The following is a 24,103-nucleotide window of genomic DNA, read 5'->3' as shown; positions in this document are numbered from 1 at the left end:
TTAAAATTTGCAAAATTACTTACATATGCTGAGTATCCATTGTTGTGTACTTTTTTGTTAGCTTATTTTTCTTAAAACAGCTGTTTGACAGCTAAAAGCTTTTTACCTCACGTGGTGACTTTTTTAAGCTTTTTTCTTATGAGGTTTGAGCTAGAATAGCCTCACAAATTATGCCTCACAAGAAATCTCTCAAATATTTCTCCTCAGTTGAGAGGTTTTTTCAGAATAGGGCTGTATAATTCAAAAAATAAACTAACAGTCTTATTCTCATGCCCTCACAAAAGTCACCAACCTCACTACAGTGATGTTTCTCACTTTATTGAGGGTTACCTTATTCTGGCGAAAATTCGAAAGCTCAAATGCTCACTATTATCACAAATATCTGTGACGTGTGAAAGCAGCCATCATAATAGAAAACATCTGTGTTTGTTTTGTTTTAAATCAATATTTTACATTTTTTAAAAAATATTTGAGCATGGAGAAACTGTTCTTTGTAACGGGTGATTTTTTTGAGGTTAGGATTTTCATGCATTAGTATTTGACAGATCACGTGGGATTTCAGACATGGTGTCAAATAGAAAGATGCTCAGTATTCTTTGACATTTCATCATGAATAGACTTACTAACGAGCAACGCTTGCAAATCATTGAATTTTATTACCAAAATCAGTGTTCGGTTTTTTTTTTTTTTTCGGACAAATTTTGTTCAGAGATGAGGCTCATTTCTGGTTGAATGGCTACGTAAATAAGCAAAATTGCCGCATTTGGGGTGAAGAGCAACCAGAAGCCGTTCAAGAACTGCCCATGCGTCCCGAAAAATGCACTGTTTGGTGTGGTTTGTACGCTGGTGGAATCATTGGACCGTATTTTTTCAAAGATGCTGTTGGACGCAACGTTACGGTGAATGGCGATCGCTATCGTTCGATGCTAACAAACTTTTTGTTGCCAAAAATGGAAGAACTGAACTTGGTTGACATGTGGTTTCAACAAGATGGCGCTACATGCCACACAGCTCGCGATTCTATGGCCATTTTGAGGGAAAACTTCGGACAACAATTCATCTCAAGAAATGGACCCGTAAGTTGGCCACCAAGATCATGCGATTTAACGCCTTTAGACTATTTTTTGTGGGGCTACGTCAAGTCTAAAGTCTACAGAAATAAGCCAGCAACTATTCCAGCTTTGGAAGACAACATTTCCGAAGAAATTCGGGCTATTCCGGCCGAAATGCTCGAAAAAGTTGCCCAAAATTGGACTTTCCGAATGGACCACCTAAGACGCAGCCGCGGTCAACATTTAAATGAAATTATCTTCAAAAAGTAAATGCCATGAACCAATCTAACGTTTCAAATAAAGAACCGATGAGATTTTGCAAATTTTATGCGTTTTTTTTTTTAAAAAAGTTATCAAGCTCTTAAAAAATCACCCTTTATATGCAGAAGTCGAATATATCTTTTGATCTGCGTTTCCTGGCGTGTTTGTATTTGTACGGGCATGGCTCTTACAAAAATTGCATTGGTAATAGTTATATGCTCTCTATGAGCCAATCCTCAGTAAAAATAAATATATACATATATACATTAGGCCGGGTCGATTTGTGGGGAGGCAAAAAAATTGCCCATTGCTCTATGAAAATTATATTCTACGGATCAAAATAAGAAACTTTGCCGAAGGAACCATACCTCTGAAACGAATTCTGATGTCCCCCAATTTGGGTCGAACTCTTGGGTAGGGGCAAATTTTGAAATAGAATTGAAATTACCATTTCATTCTTATTACCTCTGAAAGTGAGGAGAACTAAAGCAACAACCACTATGGTATTTCAAAAAAAATAATAAGTGAAGTGACCATTCCAAATCAAAAAGTTTACAATGAATCCACCATCCTCTACACCGCAAGATGAAGCAACTACATCAACAACTATCGAAAACCCTATGAGTCATATACCCAAGCATGATGTTACTGTTTTTGGTGTGTCTACTGATTTGATTGATCTTAATTTACCAACCCATCTGGATATCTTGAGATATTATTTTTACATAAGCGAACGTGCTAAAACAGAACAAAAAAAGTTTTCCCATAAATCATTCACTATTCAAGAACAAGATAGGTTGATTGGAATTTGGGAAAAACTTGGTATGGAAATAATGCTGAAAAAAGTGTATGTATTAAATTGAATAAATTGCTTGACAAGTATCAAGAGCAAATCAAGAGAAGAAACAACACCCAACAATTTACAGGGTATGTAAAATCTCTGGAAACAATTTTTTACATTGGAAAATGTAAATGCGATTTGAACGTAGCTCCATGTGCATGCGGCTGGGTTCCCGAACGCCTCAAAGAGTTCATGCACGATCAACATAATCAGAGAAGACTAACAATGAATGCATTTATGATGGAAACTGAAGAGCAAGGAGCAACGTCTATGTCATCAATGTCAACACACCAAGATCCCGATGATTCAACATACGCACCCCCGCCGGTTCAAGAAGATATGGATAGAAGCACAAGTTCACAATACACAGAGAGATACGATTGTTTTAACTTTGCCTTGGTATGTGACAGATTTGGTGTGCCTGACAGAGTAGCATCAGCATTGGGAACCGCTCTTTTGCAAGATTTTAAAATTAAAGATAAGTATGGGAAACCTCTCATCATGGATCGAAAGTTCGCAGAGAAAAAGAGAAATGCAGACAAGCAGTGCTTCGCAAACGGTTAGATGATACCAATTTGTTAGCGTTTTCATTCGATGGCAGAAAAGATGATACTTTAACGATAGATAAAATTGATGAGAGGTATCATACTAGGATGGTAAAAGAACCTCGTCTTGTTATTTTGAGAGAACCCAATTCTGAATTGATTGGTTACGTAAGACTGGAACATGAAACCGCTGAATACAAAACAACCAAATTTAATGGTTTTTTCAACGATAAAAATATATCACTGGATACATTAGTTGGAATATGCACTGACGGTGAGCCAACAAACGTGGATGGCTTCCAGAAAATTGAGTTGCAAAATATGCCCCCTGCTCCGGAAAAAAAAGAATTTTCCACCGATTCGAAGTACTTATACGACATGGCCCATGCAATTTCTAGCGGCGTGGTTCCGGTGGATCTGGCTAACATCAAACCAGGGAAAATTGTACATCATCGGCGGCTCACCAAGGCCGCTAGATTATTGCGATTATATGTGACAACGGAAAATTAAGATGCAAATTTAAGAATTTTGCTTGAATTTATAATTAAATTTTATGTGCCAATGTACTTCAATATCAAGTATTACAGCTCTGTCGTGTACGGCAGTGCATTATTTTTCAAGTTCATTGGTTGGTCACGGTTTCTAGAACCTCGTTTACGCAAAATTGTCAATCAAGTAATTAAAGATAATTCATATTATGCGCATTCGGAAAATATCTTGTTATCAATGTTGTTTGATGATAGGAAAGAAAAGCGCGACTGTGCCATCAAGAAAATTCTACGCTATCGAACCAATGTTGACGAGCCAATGACTTAGAGTTTATAAAAAACCAGATATAAACTTAAATTGCACAAGTTATACGGAAATGATCAATTTGAATGATATAAATATCGTATTTGAACCACCATTCACGCGAAACATTCCGTACGATACATTGAAAGAATATTTAAATCAAGATGATCCACCGTTTAATGATCCAAAGATTCCATCACACATACAAAGTAGCGTTTCCAAACGGGTTATACCGGAAAATGTAGAGGCTGTTATGGCGACGACATAAGAGAGCCGTGCGAAATTGCCCAGACTTGAAAGCAAAAAAGACTTCAAACAATAATTTTTTTTAGTTTCTTGGGATGTTCAATGGGAGTTCCAGGGGGTGTGCCACTGGCAAGGGTAGATCGGCCGTCCAAAGTTAGTGGGGGTCGGTTATACAAGAGACTCGATTGGAGCACTCTACATGGGTCAAAGTGGGATTTTTCAAAATTTGCCCCACCAGTCGATTGCGCATGTGTTTTCAGTTTGCGCGCTCGCGATCGCAACTGGTGTTTCCAATGCATTAATGACTATGAAAATATATGTACATATGTATTTTAATAATGTGACACAAACACAAGCATTTATTAACTTACCTCCTTCCACTTGGCTGCCGACCGAGTTGGGCCTCTTAAGGCATTTAAATTGTCTGCTAACTCCGACCAAAGTATTTGCAGCCCTTGAGGGTTGGTCGGAGTTAGCTTCCCGCGCTGCAACTCAGGATGCTGCTTGCAAAACATTATGTAATGTTGCAGCTGCTCCTGAGTTGTTCTCTCCGTTTTTGTACGACTAGGAATATATAAAACTAGAGGGCCCGTCCACGTTTCACTGTGGCTGATACATAGATAATACTACTACAGTAGAAACTCGTTTATCCGGCCCTCACTTATACGGATTCGCGATTATCCGGACTACCAATCGCGACCAATTTATATGTACCTACGTAGAAATTATGGAATCACGAACGTGTCGGAACTTGCATATTCCGCTCGCGCAGTGTGGGGTCGCTGCCGCTGCCCCGCGCGTTTCATTATTGTTTTAGTTCATTTTCAATTGTGACTCCGCTCTGACGTGCGTGTCACGTCTACATATTTAAACCTGCCAAAGCGTAAGAGACAATTTAACGACGCTATATGACTTTATGTAAAAAGTCAGCTAAAACAGGGTTGCAATTATATTTTTCCATGACATTGCACGCAAATATACAAGGTTTTTGGTCTGACATATTTTACAGCCCTTGCAAATAAATTTCTGCGTGTGTTTGTTGTTGTGCCGGTGCACCGAGAGGAAATATATGCAATTCTTGCACCGTGCAAGGGATTTGAGCGAGAGCGAAAGAATACCCCTAGGGTGATACTGTGAATCTACTACAACTGAAACGAATTCGTGATATAGCAGCAATGAAGAGAAAAAGTTGCTTACGTCAAATGACAATTACCAAATATTTTAAACCAAATTAAACTTATTACCTACCTACTTACTTCATGATTACCAAATGCAAATTACCAAATACATATTGTAGACAAATTATTCGTACATACGTACCTAAATATTTTATTGTATTTCATGATTAATGCTGCAGTTTAGTATTACGTATGTAGAGTAATCTAAGAAAATATGTACATACATACATACATAAGTAAGTGTTCATTTCTTAATACATTGATTTTCGTTGCAGGATATGAATATCTATTTGTTTTTCTTCATACATTCGATTATCCGGATTTTCGATTATCCGAATGCCTATTGTTAATTAAAGATATTGCAGCTCTGCGTCACTTATTCCTTACCTCGGGTGGGGGGTAATAAGTGATAGGCACTGCTCTTTATTTTAATTCTTTCCTTTTATTTTCTTTTACCCCTTACCACTGGTGGGGGAAGTAAAAAATATAAATAAAAGAAGTCTTTTAAGCTGAGATTGTCTTTCAAATCTGATTTTACTTTTATTGAACAGCTCCTTTTATACAAAAATTCTTAGCCTATGTTCTTAAATTAATTATCAGACCAACGCATAACACATAATAAGTGCGTTGGTCTTATCTAAAAATAGATGTATAGTTTATCAGCAAATGCATTTGTATGCATTTGCTAGTGTGCATCTATTGCATTTCTATTTGTTAGTTTATGTAAGTATGTATATGTGTGTGTGTGTTTGTGACTAAGGCACTTGAGATTTATACTGAAGAATACAATAACCACCATAAGGGTTGTTTTTCTGTATTGTATTCTTATTACATATTTTTCTTATATTAGCTGCATTTTTGTATGTATGTATGTATGTATGTATATTAATATATAAATAGATATTTCTATTTAGTAGCTTTTCGGCTTTGCTGATAAGTAAGCATGTTCAATGATATTTGAACACCTATCGACAACAATTAGTCCGGTTAATCGAGTTTCTACTGTACTACCATCTATATGAGTTCTATTAGTTGGATTATAATTATTAGTTAATGAGATATAGCATTTCTGTGAAGCAATTTGTGTTAGTTTACAAAAAATGGATCAAAGAGCAGTTCGTGTGTTAATAAATCATTGCTTTTGGGAGGAAAATACTGATGAATTTGGCCTCAGGGAAATCCACCGATGAAAAGATATTTGCTAAGCTTAAAGAGGCGAAAGCTCTGTGCAAAGTGGGTGCCTCGCAAGTTTATAATCCAACAAAACAACGAATAACTGATTCTGAGAAGTGTTTAAGTGCTCTCTAATCGAAATAATTTTTCGTCAGTGATACAAACATGGCTCCACCATTTCCCACTGGAGTCCAATCGACAGTCATTGTAGTGGACTACACATGATGAACCGATTCTCAGGCGTGGAAAAACTAAAAAGGCGGCTGGAAAGGTTATGATATCAGTCTTTTGGAATGCACGTGGTACAATACATATTCAACGACTGATTACTGAGCCAGTTATGATCTATTTCACTGCGTATTTGGTTGCAGTTCTTTTCTTCTATTCCAAATATTTAGCAATTGTATTATTTTTGAGAAGACTCTGTTTAAAATTGTACGCATATATTCAAATGATTCCTATAAACATAAATTTTGAACAAATGCTTAAGATTTAAAAATATTTTTTGTATTTATGAGTTGTACTAAATTTTGACATAAAGAGATAAAAGGTATCCTATGTCCTTACCCTGGTTCTAAGCTACCTCTCCACCAATTTTCAGCCAAATCGGTTCAGCCGTTCTTGAGTTATCAATGGTGTAACTAACAACAACTTTCTTTTATATATTTAAGTAGAAGTTTATTGCTTATTTTTACTGTTTATTTAAAAATACTTAAATATTATTTAACAAAATGAAATGTTGCCTGGGCACACGTCCTTTCGGCAAGACGGTTTGTAGAGAAAGGAACCGGGTTGCTTACAGCTAGAATGAAAAAGTTAGTATGTAAACGTATCAAAGGGTTGCTTATAAGCGGTGAATACGGCGTTGCCACAGTATCCCCCTCCAGACGGGGTGAACGGTTAAGATCGTAGCTAAAGTCTAACTAAAGATACTCGACGGCGTTCTACTCCAGTTGATAAGGTTCCGTGAGTTTGTGGCGATAAATCTTCATGCGGTAAATATTCTGGCTTTAATCCGTCTAGAGAAATATTTCTGGTTTTCCTTTTATTTCAATTCTGTAATACTTCTCCTCTCGTGATAAAACTTTTTGAGGTCCTTCGTATGGTTTTGAAAGTGATGGGCAAAATACTTTTCTTGAACTGTGCCATGATGTAGTGAATGGTCTGATGATGTTCATTAAGTCTCGGAGTTGAGGAACAAATTCTGACTGTGTTTTAATTCGGCTCTGGTGTACCGTAGATTAATTCTGCCGGTGACGCTCCTAAGTCTTGTTTGCAGACGGTTGGTAGGCCCAAGAGTATTGTTGGTAGAAAGTCGGTCCAACGTTCGGAGTTAATGCATAAAATTGCAGCCTTCAACGTTCGGTGCAACCTTTTTTGCGATAGTTGTTGCTGTCATATCGGGTATAGGAATAGCTTTTGGCCATCTTGAAAAGCGCTCGATGATTGTTAGACAATAACGGTTACCTGCATGTAAGGGAAATGGTCCTACAACGTCGATATTAATGTGATCGAATCGCGAGTCTACGGACTCGTAGCGTTTGAGAGGCGTAAATGTGTGTCGAGTGATTTTTGCCTTTTGGCATTGCTCGCATGCTCTTGCGAATGTAATACTGTCTTTTTGAATTCCAGGCCAAACAAATCTGCTTGTCAGTAGTTTGGCTGTAGCGCGAGTACCTGGGTGGCATAATCCATGAGTAGCTCGTAACACTTCAGAGCGGAACTTCTTTGTGATGAATGGTCTTATGTTTCTGATGCGTCGCAGACTATTTGTTTATCGCATCAAGGTATTGTGAATAATTTTAACTGAAGCGATGAGTTAACGTTGTTTTGGAGTAGAAACTTGAGTTATTGATCGACTTTTCGGCTTTCAGAGAGTTTGCTGTAATCTATACTGGTTGTTTGGATTTGCGCAATTCTGGAGAGCATGTCAGCTGTTACATTCTTTTTCCCTTCTACGTGGCGAATGTCTGTAGTTATCTGGGAAATGTAATCACGTTGGCGAGTTTGTTGGTTGAAACACTTTTCAGGATTTTTCTGAAATGCGTAAATTAGTGGTTTGTGATCACTGTAGATATGACAGATGCGTCCTTCTAGCATGTATTTAAAATGACTAACGGCCATGAATATTGCTGTAAGTTCTCTGTCATAAGTGCTATAACGTACCTGCGCTTTGTCGAATTTTTTTTGAAAAGTATGTTAAGGGTTCGAAGTTTCTGTCCGTTACCTGGTGTAGAACAGCTCCTGCAGCTTTATCTGAAGCGTCGACATATAATGGCAACTCGGCGTTCTTCGAGGGTGCGCTAAAAGAGATGCATTCCAAAGCTGGGTTTTACATTCTTCGAAAGCTGCTGTCTTTGTAGCGTCTGCGTTGCGATGCGAAGACCGAAAGGCATAAAGATAAATTCGGAGATGCCGAAAGGCGTAATAATAGCAGTTTTCGGAACATCCTCTGGATTTACGGGAACCTAGTGGAAGGCTTTTTGCCGATCGATCTTTGCAAAGATCGTCTTACCATTTAAATTACAGGTGAAGTCCTGTAGGTATGGAATTGGATATCAGTCTGGAACTGTTACACTGTTGAGTGCCATGAAATCTCCACATAGTCGCCAGGTACCGTTTGCTTTCATTACCATGTGAAGAGGGCTGGCCCAACTGCTGTTCGATGGGCGAGAGATGCCCAATTTGATTAGACTTTCGAATTCTGCTGTAGCCGCTGCCGGTTTATCTGGTGAAAGGCGCCTTGGTCATGCAGATAGAGTTGGGCCGCAAGTTTCGATGTGATGAACGACTGAGGATACGGCTGGGTTTCCGAGTTGTGCCACGCGTGTTAAATTGCTAAACTCTTTCAGTAGGCTTGCATGTACGCATGACGTATCGAATGTTTTTATAGATAATTTATTGTTATCTACGAGCTTCCCAGGCGATGTCACTGAAGTTAGGTTGTCGACTAATCGTTTCTTTTTTAAGTCAACCAACAGTCCATGGTGACTTATAAATTCGGCTCCATTAATTCCGCTCGTCGGCAATGAGGAAGTTCCAAAGGAATTCTCGCCTTAAGCCTAAATTGATTTTAAGAAGCACTTCGCCGTATACGGTAATTGGGGTGCCGTTTGCCGCAAACAGTTTAACGATTGATGGCTTCATGTTGTTGTTTCGAGTGATTTTGGGAATTACCGATCCGTCTGCCCCGGTGTCTATTAAAAGGTATTGAGAAAGTCCGTCGAAAAGTTTATGGTGATACCAGCATAATTCGTTTGCCTGTGCGCAATCCTGGCGTGTATTTCGTTCTTGTCTCGGTCGACTTCGGCTACGCCTTCGTGATCGGTGCGTTTTTATGGATTCGATTTGCCTCGTCAGTTGCGCGATTTCCTTCTTTAATTCCTCTAGCGTTGACTTATTGTTAGTTTGCGTGGGGGTGCCCGTTGCCGGTGCTTGGTTACCTACCATGCTTATTTTCTCGAAAATTCATGGAGTCCGCGATGGCGTCTGCAATAACAACTTTATCTGCTACGCCACCCTTTAATGCGATAACAGCAGCTTGAGGTCGATTACTACTGTCTCCCAAAATGCTGTGCTGGCCATCCGGCGCATTTCGTTGAATAGTTGACTTGGTTTTAAGTCGCCTAATGGCATGTCGGAAAGAACACGTTGTAAGCGTCGTTGTTCGCTTTCCGCGAATTGAGCTATAGGTTTGGACTTGATGTAGTCGTAACGATTTATTGAGGGAGTAGCGTCGATTATGGCCTTTAGCTCCATTAGGTTGCTTGGTAGAACTTGTGCCATGACCAGATTGTATTTTCGTGCATCGCGGGTCAAACCTGTAGCAGCGAACCAGAATTCCAGTGACAAAAAATAATGGTGTCGTTCATATTAGGCGGGCTAAGATGCCTGTGTGGTGCTTTCTCCTTGCTGTTCCATCTGTAGATTCGTTTCGCTTGTTCGGGGTCACCAGTTTTAGAAGTTTATTGTTTATTTTTACTGTTTATTTAAAAATATTATTTAACAAAATGAAATGTTGCCTGGGCACACGTCCGTTCGGCAAGACGGTATGTAGAGAAAGGGAAGTATGATAGGATTCTGGGAACCGGGTTGCTTAGAGCTAGATTGAAAAACGTAGTACAGCGTTGCTAAAGGATAGTGTTGTAAACGTAGCAAAGGGTTGCTTATAAGCGGTGAATACGGCGTTGCCACATATATATAGATGTGAGGTTGCTTGTATTGTTTTTATTATTGTTTTTTTTTTTTTTAAGAAATGAAATATTCAAATATTCCTACAAACATGAATTTTGAACAAATGCTTATGATTTGAAATATAATTTTTGTATTTATGAATTGTATTAAACTTTGACATAAAGAGATAAAAGGTATCCTATGTCCTTACCCTGGTTCTAAACTACCTCCCCACCAATTTTCAGCCAAATCCCTTCAGCCGGATGGTATAAATGGTGTAACTAACAACAACTTTCTTTTATAGAAATGTAATCCTCAGATGATTTCTTCAAACATGAATTTTTAATAAATACTTATAATTTGAAATATGAAATATAATTTTTGTTTTTATTAGTTGTATTAGATTCTAATATAAAGAAATGGAAAGTATCCTATGTCTTTACTCTGGTTCTAAGCTACCTCTCCCCCAATTTTCAGCCAAATCGGTTCAGCCGCTCTTGAGTTATAAATGGTGTAACTAACAACAACTTTCTTTTATATATATAGATTAAAATATTTCTCAAAATAAATTAAATTTCAGAGTAAACTGAGTTCTAGTATCTATATGAATCGATAAAGTATATAAAAGTAAACTCAATTTTTTGTAAATAAGAGTTTGCTATTTCGGATTATATCATTAAAAAAACGTATTTTTTATTAATATCGTTTTGTTTATACTTGTGATGATGTTATTTTTATTTATATTTTATGTTGAGTAAATGGTTCAATAGTAAACTACTATTAAAAACCGCGCTTTTTATTTATTAAAATATTCGATTTCCGAATGTTTTGTATTTAGGTACACCCTAATACGTGGACTTGTATGTCCATACGTATGTACGTACTTATAATTTGTGCAACTGAGAGCTCGTTGAAGAGATCAATTCCCTTTTTAAATTAGCATGCACAAATTGTTTGTATGATTTTATGATTATGATTTGGTTAAAGAGATCAATTAGCTTTATGCCTAAATATGCACGAAATGCATTTGAGCGAATATAAGTACATATGTGTGCTAATTATTTTTTTTGTAGCCCTGCTTGTTTTTGTTTGGCAAAGGGTATGCTATCACAGGCTATTTCTATCCCGTATGATTATATGTGCAATATATGTCTACACACATATTAGAGTAAGAGCCCGTGACATCCAGACCTTCGTCATTTTATAAAAGCTGAAAGTTTGTTGAAGTATGCTTTGAACATAGATAAGAACGATGGCAAAATGTGAAATTCAAGTCATCGTGGCTTTGGGGGGTAGCGGGTGGGACAGGTGCATAAAATAACAGCCAACTTTCGTTATTTTATAAAGCGTAATTTTTTAATATGTTATTCGGAATAACATTACAAACCATCTTATTTATTGCCAGACACTTTTTATGGTGGCAATCCCTTGCCAGACGCCCTAAAACTTTAATAAATTTTAATTCTACTTTCGTTATAGTATAAAAGTTAAAATTTATACATGTTATTTGGGTGACTATTAGAAGATGTTTTCTCAGTTGCCAGACAGTTTCGACAGTTCCTACCTAGGCCAGACAAACATATTGGATCCCAATACCAAGGGTATAGGTACGAGCGCGAGGCAATATATAATCGTATAGGTGCGAGTGAGATAGCGCGTCAGGAGCGATCGAATGATGTTATTGTGTAATTATTTACGACTTAGTATTTAAATAAAAGTTTAAAAATTAACCTATTTGGTAAATTACTAAATAATGTGGAAATTTAATGCGAAATTAAACTTCTCATTCAAATTTGATTGCATAGCTAATACATAAAATTCAAATTCAAATTCAAATTTATTTCACTTCTTCTTATAATATATGTATTTACAGTGACTAATGTATATAAGTTAAGAGTACAGGCGATTTTCCCTTTTCTACTTAAAAATTATTTGAGAATGAGCTATGAAATGTTACTATAAATAATACAGTTTTGTAGGGGAAAAATTAACAAAAAACCCTTGAAGAATATTATCTTAACCTACTTATTTCTACTTTATAACTAAGAATATATTTTACATAAGTTAATTAATTAATTCATTAATATGAGAGTATATGGAATACTCACAGCGTTCGTTAAACCTTCTATTTAGTCGGGACAATCTATCTGCGACTAATTCAACATTAGCTCTGTCATGTAATTCGGAGGTAGAAAAATGCTATGGTGGGTTGAAAATTATTTTTAATATTTTATTTAGGGCCACTTGAAGTTTGTGGATGTGGGAGTTCGCGAAATCGGCCCATACCATAAAAAACCACAGCTTGGAAAATAGACCTGAATAGATACATTTTGTTTGTTATACTAAGTTCTGATCTTCTGTTTATAAATGGGTATAACGACCATATTAGTATGTTAGTTTTTTTAATGATGTAAAGCACGTGGTCTTTAAAGGTCAGTCTACGATCTAGTATCAGTCCTAAATATCTAACAGTCTTTTCCCAGTTGACATCGAAAGAGTTAAGTGAAATATGACTTGTTGGAAGAAAGATGCTTTTACGCTTCCTCGTGAAAAAAATTGCTTTGGTCTTGGCGGTATTAACCAGTATTTTCCACTTGTTAAAGTAAGAGACAAGGATATTAAAGTCCTCTTGGAGCGAATTTGTGATATCAGCTGCAATGAAGCCTGAGCAATGAAGCCTGAGCTGCGCTCTTACTTAGAGGTAGGAAATCCGAAGTAAAAATGTTGTACAACAATGGAGACAGACACGAACCTTGGGGACAACCAGCATTGATGTCAATTTTGCGAGAATGAGCTTCGCCTAGGTGGACTGTAAATGATCGGTTGGTCAAAAAACTTTGTATAATTTTAATATAAACTAAGGGAAATTTCAAGAGCATCATTTTGTACAAGAGCCCGTCGTGCCAAACAGAGTCGAATGCAGCTTTGATATCTAGTAAAACCATACCAGTGGACTTAGAGTTTGTAAAATTTGTTTTTATGATTTTTTTTATTCTAAGCAATGGGTGTAAGGTATTATGTTCACGTCGGAAACCAAATTGCACTGACGGGAGCACTTCATTGTCTTCCATGAAGGTCGACAGTCTTTCTTTTATAACTTTTTCAAAAATTTTACTTACTGATGACAGCAAACTTATTGGGCGATATGACGTTGGGCATTCTGCAGGTTTGTTGGGCTTTAATATTGGTACAACCTTTGAAAGCTTCCACTGGGACGGAAAGTAGCATAAACGAAGACATTCTTTTATAATTCTTGTGAGATACTTTAATCATTTTCTAGGCAGGGCCTTGAGGCATAGATTTTGTATATTATCTAATCCCGGCGATTTAGATGTTTTAAGATTTGTGATAATTGAGGAGATCTCAGAGATAGTTGTAAAAAATGTCTGTTCGGAGGTTATTATCTGAGAGTCTAAATCGCACACAAAGTTGTTGACTTCTGATATGGTTGCATGATCGCTGAGGTTGTTAGAGTGACACTGATTCATTTTAAATGTATCTGCTAAAATGTCCGCCTTTTGTAATGGTGTGGAAAAGTAGCAAGCATTTTGTCGTAATGTTGGTATGCTAGAACGTTTCTTCTTGACCACTTTAGATAGTTTCCAAAATGGGGAAGAATTATCCTCTAACGTTGCTAAAAGATTGTTCCAATTTTCGTTTCTGAGAACAAAAATCTTATTGACAATAACATGACTAAGCCATCTCACTAGGACGAGATCGGCCGTATTTCTGTATCTCAACCAATTCCGCCGGTGTCGATTTCTACGTTTTATAAGTGCAATGATATTTTGAGGAAGTGGCTTTGTGTGAGAGTATATACTCTTTTTTGGAATACTACCTGCTTTCGCACAACAGATTGCCTCGTTGAAGTTGTTTATTAACCTATCAATGTCGTCTGTATTTCTGACCGCTGCTTGATCAATGCAATTTAGGTGCAGATTAACCAGTTTACCAAATTTTGCCCAGTTGGCTTTATTAAATACGTATCTAAATATTTTTACTGAGGTAAAATTTGTGTGAAAAAGAGTTTGCACAGGTAGGTGATCGGATCCTAAATCATTTATTGCCTTAGTGTTAGAAAACACTTGGTGGTAGTTTGTTAAGAACAGATCTAGATTAGAAGTTCTGCTGCGACTATTAGCGGGCACGTATGAGTGTACTGTTGAGTGTAACACACTGATACCTCTTAATGACGAATGATCATGCAGAATGCCACGCCAATTATTTGCACGGTAACAGCCCCAAGAGCTATGGCGACAATTAAAATCTCCTCCCAATAGGTACTTTCCTGTAGCTCGAGTGAGCAGCTTTAAGTCATTTTCAAAGTTACGTTTAAGTTCGGGGCTTGATTGGCCTCCAGGAAAATAGCAGCAGTGGATTGATATAGGATTCGCTGTGGGGCAAAGTACATTAATGCCAATGCATTCTATAGCTTTCGTGGTAAAGGGTATGGCGAATAGATTTTTTAATGATTATGGCTACCCCTCCCCCCTTATTGTTAGTTCTATCATTTCTGTATATATAATATGAATTGTTTTTTATAGAAACTTTATCATTTAGCCACGTTTCGGTTAGTAAACAAATATCAATGTTTCTATTCATGATGAAATTGAAAAGCTCATCTTTTTTAGATCGAATGCCTCTGGCATTCCAAGTGACAATTAATAAGCGGTTCAACATTATTTAAGAAATTTGCAAGCTAGTGAGGTTATAACTTCAAACTGATCTGATTTTGATTTACAATTTCTTAGATTTTTAATTAAATCGAACGTGAGTGACTTTATCTCTTCAATACTGAAAAGTTCTTCATTGCTGTTTGGTGAATTTAATTGTTGCGAAGTTACCCAAGTAGGGTTTGCCGGTGAGATTGTTTGGCTAAGTGAGTTTGGAAACAAGTTTCTGTCATTTATACGAGGAGCATTAATAATGTTGTTTGTCTTAAGTTTAGAAAGATTCTGCTGTTTATTATATTTATAATAATAATTAATATAACTTAATCTACTCGGGCATTCGTAGAAGTTAGACTTGTGGGGCCCGTTACAATTTGCACATTTAATAGCTGACTCCTCTTTACAGTCCGTAGTTTTGTGGTTTCCCGCACATAATGAACAATACGCCTTTACTGCACAGCGACTGGATCCGTGGCCAAACATTTGACAGTTATAGCATTGCGTTAGTTTATTACTATTTCGCTTTTGGTATTCCCATTTTACTCTCACGTATTTTATAACAGCATGATTTTTTCTGAGAATATTCAGAGATGTAGACTTGTTGGTAAAATATACCACATATAAAATTAATATGGAGTTATTAGGCCTCATTCTTTGAACAAGCTGGACTGTAGTGTCCATAACATCGAGCCCCAGGAGAATTGCTTTGTATCGTTTCTCGTTCTTGTTGGCATATGAGAAGTATTCAAATTTGCCTTGCATGTAATGACAGGCCGCTTCATAGTCTGATTTTAACACACAATAGAGCTTTATTCGAATCGATATTTTTTTATAGAGTATTTGGTGCAATTTATTTCTTTGCAAATTTTATGTAGTTGTTCCACTGTGCACTTAAGTACCGTAATGGGTGGGACGTATGTTTTGTTATTTACAATTTGTTCACATTCTTCGTCACTTTTTTCAACATTCTCTGTATCGTCGAGAGTTTGTAGAGGCGAAAAGAAGTTTTGGTCAGTGCCAATGCGCTGACCAGTATCAGTTTTTAATTTTTTCTTATGCACACGCGGCGACATAACGGTGCCGCTTACACTCTTTGGTCTAATACATAAACGGAATGAAAATATTTCTTTTGCAATTACGACATATAGGCTGTAGAAATTATTTATCATATCTAATTAATAGAAATATTTATTTAAATTTTCAAAGAAGCGCATTGTTTCTTTTGAAATTTACCAAAATTATAAACATTCTTCATAGCTTTCATTATTAATATTGCTTTCGTAATTTTCTTCATACTCTTCATCACTGCTGCACCATATTTCTTCTGGCTCATTGTCAGTGTCATCTTCTTCGTTAGTTTCTGTAAAAAAAGTTACACAATTATGAAAAGTAAAAATTTTTTTATAATAATTTGAAGTAATATGTATATACCTGCAGTGCATCACTGACAAAATTCGGTAACTGATCGCCTTAAAACCATTTAACCCTCATTTTGACGGATACTTGGATTGTAATATAGAGTACCAATGGGCCTAGCTGGATCCAAAAGCAAACCTAACATCATTTTGGAGAATCTTTAATTTTTTTATTTCAAATAACATTTTAAAAACTCAAATAAAGTATTCACGAAAAGCAAGTAAAAGATTAAAAATAGAATTAATTTTCCTTTATGCACTTAAAGCATTTGTAATAACATTTTGAATGTTGTTGACATACAGCATCTGCGCACTCTTTGCAAAAGAACCTTGTTTTACGACGATGTTTGTCTTGAGCATGGCATAAGCTGCAGTTCCTTTTCTTTTCTAAAGTCTCACTTTTGGTGTCTGTTAGCGTATTTGGTTGTTTCTGTAAAATAAATTTTGTAACTTGTAAATGTGTTTGCCCTATATATATAACATTACTGAATACATACCTAAAATTTTCCCAAAATATCTTCAATTGCGGAACGGCAAACGGAATGCTTTATTATATGTATATTGTTACGTCTCGACTGGACTTGCGGATGAGCTAACATTTCGGACAAATCATATAAAAACTTTCTACGAGCGTCTGATTTAGTGTAATTGTTATTTTCTTTGCATATAATAAAATTTCCTAATGCCATTACATCAACAATATTATAAAAAATGCAAGAGTCCATCTCTTAGTTTTTCTTTTGGTAGTGTAATGCGTTAGCATTTGGTCCATGACATCAACACCAACTTTATTTTTGTTGTAATGCATTTTTGCTGCTGGTTTTCGTTTGACGCCTTCAACTTCCTTATCGTAATGTACCGTGGACAGTAATATTACCGCTTTGTTTTTCTTAGGAACATATGAACAAATGGCTACGTTGTCTTGATGAAATCCAAACTCAGATGAAAGAACTGCCCTATTCTTGTTTTTCTTCATTTTAGGTGGGATACATGCTTTATTGCTTCGAAGGGTTCCAACGAAGGACAGCCCCAAGCTTATTAGCCCCTTACATAAATTTAAAGTGGAAAAAAAGTTTTTAGCTACTATTGTGCACCCAGAATTTGAATATTTTGAAACCAAACTTATTAGCTCATTTTCCCCTTGGTTCTTTGCTCTCCCTTCGTTGGGTTCTTTTCCGGTATAGATATTTCCACTCAAAGGATAATGAGTTTTTGCGTCACAAGCCCACCATATTTTTATACCGTACTTAGCCGGTTTTGAAGGTATGTACTGAGTAAATTCGTTCTTCCTCGATACGGAAAAAGTTGTTCGTCAACAGTTATGTCGCTATATGGACGAAAATTCTTCTGGAGATTTGCATTTAGAAAGTTCCAAATATCTCGTATAGGTGCCGCTTTATCTGTTTCTAAGCGGAAAGGTCTAGTGCGACCGTCATCAAATCGTATATAACGGGATATGGTCAAAAACCGACGGTAAGACATCGTTGCTCTGAAAATTGGCAATTGGTTTGTTTTCCATAAAACTGATGCAGCCTGACTATTGTTATTGCAGTTTCTGTAAAGCTTTGCCATTCTTTCAATTTGTTGGGATTTTTAAAGTTCCATTCATTGGTTTTTTCCGTACCGTAATTGCTGGTTTCGCTTACAATGATGTATGACATGTTTGGTGTAAAAAACGCATCGATAACCTCAACAGGCGAACATGATGTGATTGTCGATCCACCGGATGAACACAGTACCTTATGGGAGCGAACACGACAACTTTGAGGTGCTGCCTTACTCCAAACGGTCCCGTCTTTGCCAATAAAGTTGTTACCTTCATCAGTATTCAAATCATCGTCGCTATCTGTGCTACTATATTCTTCAGCGACTTCAATTTCATGTTCAGCTTCAACATCTGAAGCTTCAAATTCCAACTCATTTTCTATTTCTGAGGCGCCGAAATCAAGATCATTATCATCATTTTCACTGTTGTTTTCAATCTCTTCTGCCAAAGCATTTGCAACCAAGTCATAAAAATTTGGATCACTACGCGCACATTATCATATATGAAATATATTTTACTCATTTTTATTCAATAAATACACACTTTCACAGAATACCACCGATTATTCTTTACTTGAATGTGAACATCACTTTCCACTTCTAACTTCAAATGACAACATCTAATATGTGAAAACCAACAATGTTTTTGATAACGGAACTTTAAATTCAAATGAGCAAAACAAATCATGAATAGAATAACAAGATTCATACAAAAATATGTTCCCGTTGCGTAATGAGCGCATGGGTCTGGCCAGACCCATTAGTACTCAATATGACTTTTCGGTTGAAAACTATAATTTAAAAACTATTTATCAATTTTTATAAATATATATATGAAAAAAATCATACTAAAATATATCGTCTAGGATATCATGAAGTATTGAAACATAAACGTGTGTGCTAGTATATGAAATAGTGATTTAAAGTTCAAAAAGGTCTGCCTGGACCCATCAGTACAAATGAGGGTTAAAATTGTATTAGCTGTTAACTTGTACCCAACCATTGTTTGCTGGTTCATGTATTGATGGAATTTTCTTATGAGCATTATTCCAAATGCTGGATATATAATTAGCTCGTCGAAATTGTTGGAATAGCTCAGATTTACAGGGTGGCAGACTGTTCCCATCAAAATTGCGTATTTTTTTTCGCTGAAACGCTTCATTAACATCGCAGACCGTATAATTATTAATAAACAATTGAAGACGGGCAGCATCAACATCAATTATCGTACCAACATTATATATATCACATATGAACTGCTGTATTATGTCAAAAGTGCTTTGTATTTCACTATCATCTTCAAATAATTGAGTGTCGCCGAATTTTATAAATGCCTTTTGATATTTTTCTGTAGTAATTAATATTTTGTACGGTCCTAATTTTCCTTTTCGAAAAAAGTCTGGGTTATAATCGCAACCTGTGATTGCATGAAACTCAGGTAAGCTTTTGCAAATGGAGTCGCCTAACTTGGTGTGTATCTTTGTGAGGTCTACATATCTTAAATTATTTCCAGTACCTGTTAGCATCCAAACACGGGAATCATTTGGTATATGGTGCATATGACCAAGCATGATAGCAGCAATATCGGTATCGATACTTCTGATAACTATATTCGCTAGCGCTGAGTTATTGATGACATGAAATATTATTTTAGTATCAGTCTCTTCATGTTGAGGACATGATAACTCTTCCAAAATCCTGGATTCTACGCTGTTGTACCCATTAACAACAAAAGACTGGCAATGTTTAAAATTGATATGGATGGTTTTATTACCAGTAAATGGCGCCATTTCGTCAGTGGCCCAATGCGATACAAAAAAGTCAACAAAAGCCGTTTTAAAGTTAGAATTTTTATTCTTTTGCAAAGTCACTCGGCCGAATTTGATCAGTTCCAGTTATGGTGTACTCCAATTGTGCGGATTCGAATCACTGGGTATGTTCGTAATCTTTGATCGATGGTGTAAAGTATTGGTCGAATATAACGTCAACGCGTGATGCTCGCATTTGAGTAACCATTTGCAACATTTTTTTAGAAATGCTGCCGAATGTTTTTGGAATATTTTTCATCGTATGCAACATAAAGAATCCATCAATTATTACGACATCTACATAACGTGGTAGTTCATGCTCTACCTCTCTTTCTAAACATTTCATTAAGGCAGATTTATCCGTCTTGCAAATGGTACCATCCAAATGGCACATGGACAAAGGCACTGAGGTAATTGGATGTGGTCGAATATAACGTCAACTCGTGATGCTCGCATTTGAGTAACCATTTGCAACATTTTTTTAGAAATGCTGCCAAATGTTTTTGGAATGTTTTTCATCGTATGCAACATAAAGAATCCATCAATTATTACGACATCTACATAACGTGCTGGTTCATGCTCTACCTCTTTTTCCAAACATTTCATTAAGGCAGATTTATCCGTCTTGCAAATGGTACCATCCAAATGGCACATGGACAAAGGCACTGAGGTAATTGGATGTGATAAAATTTTCAAAATATCTATATTATGATCCATGGATATTCCCAGCATACGTCCAAACAGATCTCTCTGAATTTTAACTTCTTGTATTGTACCACCAACTCGAATTTTATTTTTTTCTCATAATCTTTTGAAAAATTATTCATAGGTAGTCTAGGAAGATGGTAGTGAAATACAAAGCACTTTAGACATAATACAGCATTCATATGTGATATATATAATGTTGGTACGATAATTGATGTTGATGCTGCCCGTCCTCAATTGTTTATTAATAATTATACGGTCTGCGATGTTAATGAGCGTTTCAGCGAAAAAAAATACGCAATTTTGATGGGAACAGTCTGCCACCCTGTAAATCAGAGCTATTCCAACAATTTCGACGAGCTAATTATATATCCAGCATTTGGAATAATGCTCATAAGAAAATTCCATCAATACATGAACCAGCAAACTATGGTTGGGTACAAGTTAACAGCCAATACAATTTTAAATGGTTTGAAGGCGATCAGTTACCGAATTTTGTCAGTGATGCACTGCAAACTATATCAGGTATATACATATTACTTCAAATTATTATACATAAATTTTTACTTTTCATAATTGTGTAACCTTTTTTACAGAAACTAACGAAGAAGATGACACTGACAATGAGCCAGAAGAAATATGGTGCAGCAGTGATGAAGAGTATGAAGAAAATTACGAAAGCAATATTAATAATGAAAGCTATGAAGAATGTTTATAATTTTGGTAAATTTCAAAAGAAACAATGCGCTTCTTTGAAAATTTAAATAAATATTTCTATTAATTAGATATGATAAATAATTTCTATAGCCTATATGTCGTAATTACAAAAGAAATATTTTCATTCCTTTTATGTATTAGCTATGCAATCAAATTTGAATGAGAAGTTTAATTTCGCATTAAATTTCCACATTATTTAGTAATTTACCAAATAGGTTAATTTTTAAACTTTTATTTAAATACTAAGTCGTAAATAATTACACAATAACATCATTCGATCGCTCCTGACGCGCTATCTCACTCGCACCTATACGATTATATATTGCCTCGCGCTCGTACCTATACCCTTGGTATTGGGATCCAATATGTTTGTCTGGCCTAGGTAGGAACTGTCGAAACTGTCTGGCAACTGAGAAAACATCTTCTAATAGTCACCCAAATAACATGTATAAATTTTAACTTTTATACTATAACGAAAGTAGAATTAAAATTTATTAAAGTTTTAGGGCGTCTGGCAAGGGATTGCCACCATAAAAAGTGTCTGGCAATAAATAAGATGGTTTGTAATGTTATTCCGAATAACATATTAAAAAATTACGCTTTATAAAATAACGAAAGTTGGCTGTTATTTTATGCACCTGTCCCACCCGCTACCCCCCAAAGCCACGATGACTTGAATTTCACATTTTGCCATCGTTCTTACCTATGATCAAAGCATACTTCGACAAACTTTCAGCTTTTATAAAATGACGAAGGTCTGGATGTCACGGGCTCTTAGACTATATGTACATATTAGGGTGTGTCATTCTGAGGCAACCTTTTTTTTTTCAACTGAAAAACAGGCTCAAAACTTTCGAGAATGTGTAAAAAAAAAGTCACTCAAAAGATGAGCTCTTAATATTAATATTAAGAGGTGCCTATTTCAAATTTTCTGTTTTCCATATAAATTACATGAAAAAAAAATCATTTTTTTTGTGGTGGTTTTTTTTCAACAGAAGAGTTATTGCTAAGGATAAATAAGCAAAAAGTTATTAGTTAGTTATATAAATCAGAGCCGCTCAAAATAATGCGCAATTTTTCATGCCTATACTCGGAGTATAGGCAAGCAAATGCGGTCGTACATGTACGCTATGACGTGTGTGTGATTGTATGCGTTGGCATTATTTTGAGCGGCTTTGATATAAATAATGTGGTTTCCTCTGACGATTACGTTATTGTCCTTTCACGGTCAATAAGAATGCAATGTTGTAACGGCGAGGCCGGAACAAGTACGTTTATTATAGATGGAATACAAAATACAAACTGAACTTAATATTGAACTCTAAAAATATTATTGAACCTAAAATCATAAGTGTGCGTTACTATATCCAGCAAGCCGAATCAACATACGCCAACACAGTCGCTTGTGACTGAGACAAGTGTCGGGTTACCGCTACTGGCCGTAGTGGCTGGGCAACGAACTTATGCGTCAGTAAACAAAGTGCATTGCATCATTCTTGCATTTCACAAACAAAAAGTTCAATTCTTACGTGTTAACTACTCCCCCCTCAAGCTCATGACCGTCCCCGGTTGTCTTGTAGTTGTTGATGGCCTTCCGTACTTCCTTCGACGTTTGTCTTCCTTTAATGATTTGCCAAACGATGATAAAGTCAATGCCAACAACACAGAGCAAGATGCCTGCTGCAAACCAAACTTTATGTGATCTGGCCTCCAAATCGTCCTTGAAATTTTGAATGCCGCGCAAATTGTGGTTATTCATCCTCTGAAGTTGGGGCATGTTTAGCACTGGATCGTGGCTGATGATGTTGAGTAAAGGTGACCCTGCTACGCCTGGCGATCTGTTTAAAACTTAGCATCGATTTACATATCTTGTGCCGTTGATTGTGGCAGAAGAGAGAAGTGACGAGATGTGTCCCGTTTGTAGTAATCTCCGGCCCATCGTCTGTGCTTAGATTGGCTCTCGTTCTTAATAATAATGCCGTCATCGACGTTACGCATTCATTTACCGCTAGTACGTCATCGTTGTATTCATCTTGCAGCTGTAGTGTGACGTGTTGGTGTGCCACCGGGAAGATGGTGATTTTCTTACAGACAAAATTGACCTTAGGATACGCTATTAATATATGAACAATATTCTCGGACTGGAGGACCTTAACTTTAGATGCTTCGGTTAGGCTAACTATGGGAATTCCGACAGGTTCTTCATTCATAACTGATTTCAAATCATTATGGTTAAAAATAGTGGGATTTATTATATCCGCCTTAGCTAACATAATTATGAGTATCAATTTCGATATTTGACAATATTCTATTTCTTGATAATAGTGTTTCATACAAACCAATTCATTTTTAGCTTTAATTATTTCGTTCACCATATCAGTAGTTTATTAATTTGTATCTGTGTTTGTGAATTAATAACTACCTGTCTATTGCTTGCATCAATTAAATTGGCTTGCCATTACCTTGAGTGCTGAGTCCAAAAAGTCTAAGCTTCTTGCCATTCTGTAGTGCACTTTTAGTTCGGACAATAAATTTCTAATGTGTTGTGTATCCACGTCTAGCACTTTTCGCATGTGTGACGGGAATAATGTTGTTAAATTTATAGTTTCCTCTGCTATGTTAGCAAGGTCTGTTAAATTGGTTGAGTGTCTTAAACTATGAAAATGCTATTTTATATTAGAAAGTTTTTACTTGAAAGCAACCACTATTTAAGGTTGTCTTTGTGTACCACAGTATGTTTCCTATGGGCTCCCTCAGGATGGCATCGATCGCTTTTTGAAAAATGCTTCCGGCATTTATTTTACGTACTTTTTTAAAGAATATTGACATCAACCTGCTTCAGTCATTATAAACTACAAAGTTATAAATATTGGAAATGACTTTCAGATATTAGAAGAAAATGTTTAGAATTTGTTAAGAATTTAACCAATTCCAATAAATGTAGTATAATAAATATTTGCAATATCCTAATTCAATCAAGTT

At 36.2% G+C, this 24,103-nt stretch overlaps 1 long non-coding RNA gene across 2 annotated transcripts in view; it reads right to left on the bottom strand.

The window, feature by feature from the left end:
* Positions 1-21,822, bottom strand: part of LOC105233304 (uncharacterized) — a 1,563,509-nt gene extending 1,541,687 nt beyond the window's left edge. The window contains exon 1 of one of the 2 annotated variants that reach the window (XR_007421867.1): positions 4,109-21,822. This is a non-coding gene — a long non-coding RNA (uncharacterized LOC105233304). Of the gene's footprint in view, positions 1-23; positions 1,187-4,108 lie in introns of those variants that run through there. The other variant, XR_007421866.1, reaches the window with a different exon arrangement.
* Positions 21,823-24,103: the final 2,281 nt, after the last annotated feature.

Source organism: Bactrocera dorsalis, chromosome 2, assembly GCF_023373825.1.
Source record: "Bactrocera dorsalis isolate Fly_Bdor chromosome 2, ASM2337382v1, whole genome shotgun sequence".
In the NCBI taxonomy this organism is placed as follows: Eukaryota; Metazoa; Arthropoda; class Insecta; order Diptera; family Tephritidae; genus Bactrocera; species Bactrocera dorsalis.
The sequence above is the reverse complement of the archived record's forward strand: the minus strand, read 5'-3'. Positions and strand labels throughout refer to the sequence as shown.